At 37.0% G+C, this 8,203-nt stretch overlaps 1 long non-coding RNA gene across 1 annotated transcript; it reads right to left on the bottom strand.

Moving 5' to 3' along the window:
- Positions 1-378: 378 nt before the first annotated feature.
- On the bottom strand, positions 379-4,865 carry LOC126820994 (uncharacterized). The gene is made up of 5 exons (XR_008788314.1): positions 4,651-4,865; positions 4,407-4,529; positions 4,053-4,144; positions 2,239-2,326; positions 379-1,456 (listed from the first exon to the last, which is right to left on the bottom strand). It is a non-coding gene; the product is annotated as an uncharacterized LOC126820994 (long non-coding RNA).
- Between the last annotated feature and the right edge of the window lie 3,338 nt (positions 4,866-8,203).

Here is an 8,203-nt window from a genome sequence, read left to right as displayed (position 1 = left end):
ATAGCTATTTAAATTGTTTTTTGCCCCACACACTTTACCCATCACAAAATATAAAATAGCTATTTAAATTGTTCTTTACCCCAAAACAAGAACTGAGAATATAAAGATATGTACACAGTATCCCTACCCCATACCCCAAAATATATAATTCAAATATATCTAAATTTAATAACATCCAAACTAAGCACTAATAAGATTAATTATGCACTAAATTGAAACAATTTCAAAAACTGAAAAATGCTACAAAATCACACTACAAGTGATTTGTGAGGCATCTAGAAATAACTAGCATACACAGAAAACTAACAAAAGAAAATTGCTCTATTTTGCAGGAGTAATAAAATGATGTAGAGCCTTTTCCTCATTAAAAAAACCCCAAACAAAATGAATATTTTATAAATAAAAGAAGCAAAGCATCAAGATTACAGGATTGAAATAAAAAAATATCATATGTACAAAAGATTTATATACAATCACAAGTCATAAGCCACAGTGGTTCAGTGAGCATAAGGCGTTGGCCGAGAAATTTCAACTGGATTTTCCGGCATAGTTCCCACTTTTCAGTATTGGATATGGCAAGGGATAATTGGGTACAAGCCCAGAATCAAAAGAGAGAGAGACAGAGAGAAATGGGGTTTAACGTCTACTCGACACAAACTAGGTCATTTTGGGACTAACATATGGTTTAATTTTATTTCAATAATTCGCTAGCGCGTAGGGGTCTTTAGCAGTGGGAGGAAACCGGAGGTCCCGGAGAAAACCCACAAGATTGGACAGGCGACCCTACTCCTTGTCTACAACCGGGGATTCGAAACCATGCCAGTTGACTCAATGACAGGAGGCCGTATGATACAGCATGCACGTGCTAACCATTCGGCCATCCACCCCCACCCCCCAGAATCGAAACCAACCCAACTGCGTACACTTTGAAGAACCCTTGAAAATTGAATTATTTGAATCAATGACAGACCTTCTGATCAAATGTGTGCGTGTTAACCATTCGGCCCCCCTGGGTACCCTTTAAAGAACCCTTGACAGTTGAAATATTTGATATAAGGGTAGGGTAGAATCACTCTAAGAACACAGAAAAGCAGGATATTAAAACGTATTTCATTTCATAAGCAAGGGAAAGTCACCTTAATGTAGGTCAAGGTTTTTTGTAATTCTGGGTGTATTTGATCTACATTTGGTTTCTAGTAATGCCTATTAAATACTTTATGATTTCCGACCAAATTCTAAGTGATTTATATGTCAGTTTACTTGCTATATTATACATACATATTTGAAGAGAATTAAAATCTAGTTGTGTTTTGGAAGAAAATTTAACATTAATAACAAAAAATAAATATTTAAAAATTGGGTCAAATGCATTCTTTCCCAGAAGTATAAAATAAATTGATGCTTGGGTTCTCTTGTTGTTATCATACATCAAATACTCTTTCAAGGGTGTTCCAGCCTAAAAAATAAAAAGTAGGCAATAAGAATACAATGTTTAAATAAACAATTTATTTTGCCACATCGAGACTGAGTCTCTATTTGGTTTCAACTTTGCGTAACGCTTATTGTGTCTTGTCCACTAAAAGACCCAGGCAGATTATTATGCTCAAATCAAATGGGTTAAAAGTCAGAAAAATGAAATGAAATGGGGTTTAACGTCCTACTGTTCTGCTCCTATACTGGGCTAATAATGACGGGCATATGCCACACAGTGTGCTATGAGGGAATTTTTGCCCGGGCAGCGGCACTATCATCTATTCTTATATCGAATTCCAACTGCCAGGGGATCTTTTACGTGCATTCCAATATTCCAAAAGTCTTGAGATTTGGGACTGAAGTCTCATAATAGGTCAACTATTCACCCGGTTCATACATGTATTGTCTGCAAATCCAGATTCCCTACTACATCATTGGCAGCACCTATTTACTTGGCAATGTCTAATTATTTTTGGACCCATTCTTATTTTATTTCCATTGACAACAAATTGGATATTACCCTTTAAAATCTATTTGAAAAGTAAAATATTGTCCATCATTATTTTACTGCTATTTACTGTAAAAATACACATAGGCCCTATCATAACTTGAAGGAAATCAATGGATGTGATTGGCATAAATCAAGCATGCCAAGTACTTGAAATAGCTGAGTAATAGGCATTGCCCCAAGAAGAATAACTAGATTACCAAGCAAGTGTATAAAACTACTTCCTGATTAAAAATACAAATATGTATGGTACTTACATTTTGCCTGATTATCAAGCTCTGTGAGAAAAGTTTCCACAATATGAATAGCCATTTCCAACTGTTTTTATCTTTCTGATGTAGTTAACTGGAAAAAAACATACTATGTATTAGATGACTTAAATTGACTCAACAGTTAAAAGATGAAAGTTTTAATTTACAGTCTATATTTTACACAAATTTCTGGAGAGAATTAAAATATAATTGTGTTTGAGAGGGATATTTAACATTAAAAACAAAAATAAAATGCAACTGATAACTTATTAGCTTTTACAATCACTATATTCTTTTTCAAAATTATAAGGAGATCACATGGCTAAGAGGGTACGACGCTGGCTCACTAGCCTGGAGGTCGGGTGTTCGATCCCTGAATTGGCTGAGAAAGTTCATCCAGATTTTCCGACGTGACATCCCCTTGTCAGTGATACAGGACGGAGGACCTGACAAGGACAGCTGTCTAGTCGTTTGGATGGGATAAAAAAACGAGGTCCTGTGTACACATTGGCGTGCATGTAAAAGATCCCTTGGCAGTTGGAATTCGATATAAGAGTAGGCTGTAGCGCCACTGCCCGGGCAAAATTTCCCTCATAGCACACTGTATGGTGTATGCCCGTCTTCATTAGCCCAGTTTATGAGCAAAACAGTAGGATGTTAAACCCCATTTCATTTCATTTTCAAAATTATAAAATAATTTGATTGCTTAATATTCAAGTATTATGACCAGGTAGAATTAGAGCATAGTTAATTTGAGGCCAGAGCCATTATAGATCAGCCAGAATCCTAATTAAAATAAACTCTGTAATTATATTAGAGAGACATTGTTTCATAAATTATTATCTATTGTAAAGTTATTCCAGTAAGGTATTAAGGATTATATTGTAACTAAAAACAAAGCTAAGGTATAAAAGTCCTAAAAATTGTATATATTAGAAAAAGGCGAGTTAACCACAGGCAGGCAGCGGGACATACTGAAGGGCAGGTCTCTGATATAGTGACAAGTTATTTCTTAGATGCTGTTCCTTATTAAGTTACTTATCCTGTGGGTCAGTATTATATGTATATATTATCTTTGTTAGATATTGTTACAGAATATAAGATTATACTAAGAGAAGTGAGTTATTGAATTATTGTATGTTCAATCGTACACCTCCAACTAGATTGAACATACAACCCATCGTCGAAGGTTGGACTATAAGTAGGTCCATAAACCCTGGATGATAGTATGTGGTTGAGTTGGCAATAAATATACTTTCTACGGTTCACAATTTTTAAATAAATAACTTATTTTTCCACACGTTGAGTCTCTATTTTGTTTCAACTTTGCATAATACTTATTGTGTCTTTTCAAGTTACAGACCCAGGTAGATTATTATGCCTCAATGGGTCAGAAGCCAGAACAAAAGTCTTGAAAAAAAGACAAAATGAAAAAATAATCATTTAATTTACCAATTATCTCCACTAAGGCAGTGGTGAATACAGTATTGCAAACAGTATTACAATATGATATTAATTATATTTTACAAATTCATGCATTTGAACGCTTTATAATAATGATTATGAAAGGGTGTAACATTGCATCCATCTTATAGTTTTGAAGTCATATAGGTCTTTAGCAGTGGGAGGAAACCGGAGGACCTGGAGAAAACCCACGAGGTTGAACAGGCAACCCTACTCCTTGTCACGTACAACCGAGGATGACAGGCCGTATGATACAGCACGCACATGCTAACCATTCGGCCATCCAACCCCCCCCCCCCCCACCAAGTGTATAGAACCAGTTCCTGATTCAAAAAGCAAATATGCATGGTACTTACATTGCCTTTGTCTGATAAGCAACCTCTGTAAGAAAACACTTCCACAATATCAATAGCCCTTTCCAGCTGTCTTGATCTTCCGAGGTGGCTAACTGAAAAAAAATATGCAATGTATTACATTAGTTGGCTTAAATTGACTAGACAGTTTTGATTAAGTCAAAAAATGTTAATTTAACTACATTTGTTTTGTTTCATGTGTTGGTTTGCTTTGCCACAGATGAGACAGTCATATCTAACTAAGATTCTGTCTGTGCTCATACATGTACGTGTACAGTTTTACTATACTAAACTGAATTTTAGATTTCAAAATAGCATAACAGCAATCTTTTCTATAAGAATTGAATAGTTACCCACCAAGAAAAAGCTGCTCTATCATCATTTTTTCCAGCCATTTCTTCTTCCATTTTTTTACTTTTATAATTTCTTTTGTTACATGATCTTTTCCTGGGTGATTTGCATATACATCCAATATTGAAACTGAAAAAATAAATACATGATATGTAATTTACCATTAAAGCTACCATACCATATATACAAACTGTGTGATTTGAAACTAATGTATCTATATGTATCAAAAATTTTAATCCCAAGGAACTACCTAAGCCGTAAAAATCTATTTTTATAATCCTTGTTTGTCACATGGTTTCAATGTCGCAGTAATTAGAAGACGACCATGGTGACTGAGTGAGTTAGGTGCTGGAATACTAGCATGGAGGCCACAGGTTACCTCTTGGGGTTGACCGAGAAAGCTCATCTTGATTTTTCAGAGTGGTTTCCCCTGAGATCCAATGTACACATTGGCGTACACATAAAAGTTCTCTTGGCAGTTTGACTCACTCACTCACTTGTTAATTAGCGTTTGCCCTGTTAACATCTATTCTTGTGCTTAGTGGATTATTGGATTATTAGGATCAAACTATACTGTAAGTTATTCTTATTCTCTTTGCTTTTATTTGTTATCTGTTCTTAAGTATCTAGCCAAATTCGTCATCTGAACAACTCAAGTTAGCGGGCGGGCTAATCTTAGTTGTTCAACAAAAGTCAGGCTTCAGACTTTCGTCACCTTTCGACTCCTTCCCCAACCAGCTCTCGCATCAAAATCGGTGCCGGAGTATAAATTTATCGTATTATGTACTCCCAAAAATGGGAAATCCTTTAAGGGCACCAAGGTGTCCAAAATAGGAGATGAAATCCGTATGAAATGGGGGACAGCAGCTCTCCCAGACATACGGATCCTTGCCAATGGAAATGTTAGGATTGCATTTCAAAACATGGAAGATGCCCAACTGGCCACCACTGTAAAAATATTAGGGACCCTCAACGTAGAGATCTCCATGTCGGAGCACAACCAAACGGACAGGGTAATTGTTTACAACATCCCTAAGGACTATTCGGACGACGAAATAAAAGAAAATTTAAAACTAGGGGGCTATAATCCATTAGCCGTCTACCAATACCCAGTAAGGCAGGGAAAAAATATAAGAACCGTTCAAATCACTTTCAATAAAAATGAAACACCGCAGGGAATAATCTATATGTTGTACGAGAGACGTCCCGTACACCCATATATCCCCAAGGTCAAAATATGCACGAAGTGTCAAAGGATAGGACACGTTGAAAAATTCTGTAGGAGTGAGGCCATATGCGGGAAATGTGGAAACTCCCACAACACCAAAGACTGCAGGGCCTCACAGTTAAAATGTGTCAATTGCAGAGGCAACCACGGTGCCGACTCACCGACATGTCCAAAATATCTAAGCACAAAGTCCGTACTAAACCTACAATATACGCATGGCATCAGCCACAGAGAAGCAACGGCACACGTTGCAAATAAAACAATGCCTAAAAAAACGACAGCACCATCAATTAATAATAAGGAAGTCCCCCAAAAATTGAGCAAAACCGAATCCGATAAATCGTTTACGCCCCAATTCAAAGGTATAAAAGAGTTTGTCAGCTTCTGCAAAGAGTTGACAAAACTCGGCTCAATTAAAAATGAGGAGGAAAGAAACATTCTAATAGGGAAAGTAATATTAAACACATCAAATTTGATTACAATAACCAAAACCCCCAAAAATAAGGGAAAACCTTCCCAAACAGAGAAAACGGCAATAAACACTGACATGCCCCCACCCTCCGAAACTAAAATTAAAGATCGCAGAAGCCGAAGCCACTCAAGGCTGTCGGCAAAAAGAAACATAGATTTAGTTGCTACAGATGACGAAGACAACTCAATTAGATATGGGGATAATCCCATGATCACTGAGACCGAAATTCCTAATCAAAACAAACGTACATGCAGTACAAGCAATAAGGAAGACGGATTGTAAACATACTAATAACTTAAATAAACAAATCATTATCATTTACAATGGAGAAGCCAATCACAATCTTTCAACTCAATGTGAATGGGCTGCGGTCTCGTTTGATAGAACTCAAACAATATGTCTATCAAAACAACCCAGACATACTGTGTATACAAGAGACACGATTAACTCCCAAAAACAATGATATCAATTTGGACAGCTACACAATGGTAAGGCATGATCGACCGGGCCAATCAAAAGGAGGCGGTCTCGCCATTTATGTCAAAAACAACATTCCTTTTAGCAGGTTAACAATAAATCAAACAAGTAAATTAGAGTTAATGGCGATTGACATTGCTATAGGAAATAACCAAACGTTAAGCATAGTAAATGTCTACAACCCACCAGCTACTAAAATAAAAAACAAAGACTACGATAGGATTTTCAAACAAATTCCGGGAGACAACCTAATCATTTGTGGAGACTTCAACTGCCATCATAAGGCATGGGGCTCACCAGCGAGCGACACAGATGGGAAGGAACTGTACGAGTACATAGAAGGCAGCAGCCTTCTACTACTCAATGAAAACAATAGCGAGCCAACTTTCATAGGGAAAAACTCTAAAAAAGGAACCCATATTGATCTGACACTAGCCTCAACAAAACTATTCCCTCATTGCAATTGGGGAGTAGGAGACGAAACTTTAGGCAGCGATCACATAGCAATCCACACCGCCATAGCCTACACCGCCAACTCAGAAAACATCAAATGTCAGGCTAAATGGAAAATGGACAAGGCAAACTGGGAACTATACAAAAAATTATGCAATGGCTGGGACTTCGAGTCAATAAGACATGACTATATCGATACCTTTTCAAATAATCTAACTAAGGCAATAATTGGCTCAGCAGAGCAAGCTATCCCCCGAACTAAAGAAACCAATAGGAAATCCCCCAAACCTTGGTGGTCAGAAAATCTTCAGACTCTAGTCAACAACCGAAAATCGGCGCTACGAAAATACAAACGTAGGCCGAATGAGGAAACAAAAAATGGCTACCATGAGGCAAAACTGTCCGCAGAAATCAAAATCAAACAAGCCAAAGAAGAAAACTGGCAAAAGTTTTGCAGCTCGCTTAATGATCGAACAAAAATTAAAACAGTATGGAACAAAATATCAGGAATCACCGGTAAAAAAGTAAGACAAAATATACCTCTATTAAACTATAAAACAGAAACAGCCCTAAATAATACGCACAAAGCAAACCTGTTAGGCCAGACTTACGCGGATGGCTCAAGCAACAGCCAACACAACGAAACTTTTAAGGCCATTAAAAACAAATTTTTAAAAACCCAACCGCCAATAATACACCAAGATGCGGATAACGAAACAGATCTCAATAATCCCATTAATATAGATGAGTTAAAAAAAGCTTTACGGACGAAAACCGACAGTGCAGAAGGGCTAGACTGTGTAAAATACACAATGCTGAAAAATCTACCCGAGAAAGCACTGGCGTTAGTCCTTGATATCTTTAACCTCTCATGGACGAAGGGAAAAACTCCACAAGAATGGAAAACTGCCTCAGTAATTCCCCTACATAAGCCAAATAAAGACAAAAACGAAACAACGTCGTATCGCCCAGTCAGTCTAACATCCACTTTATGTAAAACACTAGAAACAATAATTACAAACAGACTAAAATTCCACTGTGAAAGCAACAACATCTTCACGACACAACAAAGTGGCTATCGTTCCGACAGGTCGACAGCAGACCATATCATTAGATTACAACATGATATATCAAAAGCTTTCACAGCTAAACAATATCTATGCGCGATTTTCG

This window comes from Patella vulgata, chromosome 5, assembly GCF_932274485.2.
Source record: "Patella vulgata chromosome 5, xgPatVulg1.2, whole genome shotgun sequence".
Taxonomy (NCBI): Eukaryota; Metazoa; Mollusca; class Gastropoda; family Patellidae; genus Patella; species Patella vulgata.
This window is presented reverse-complemented; position numbering and strand designations above follow the sequence as displayed.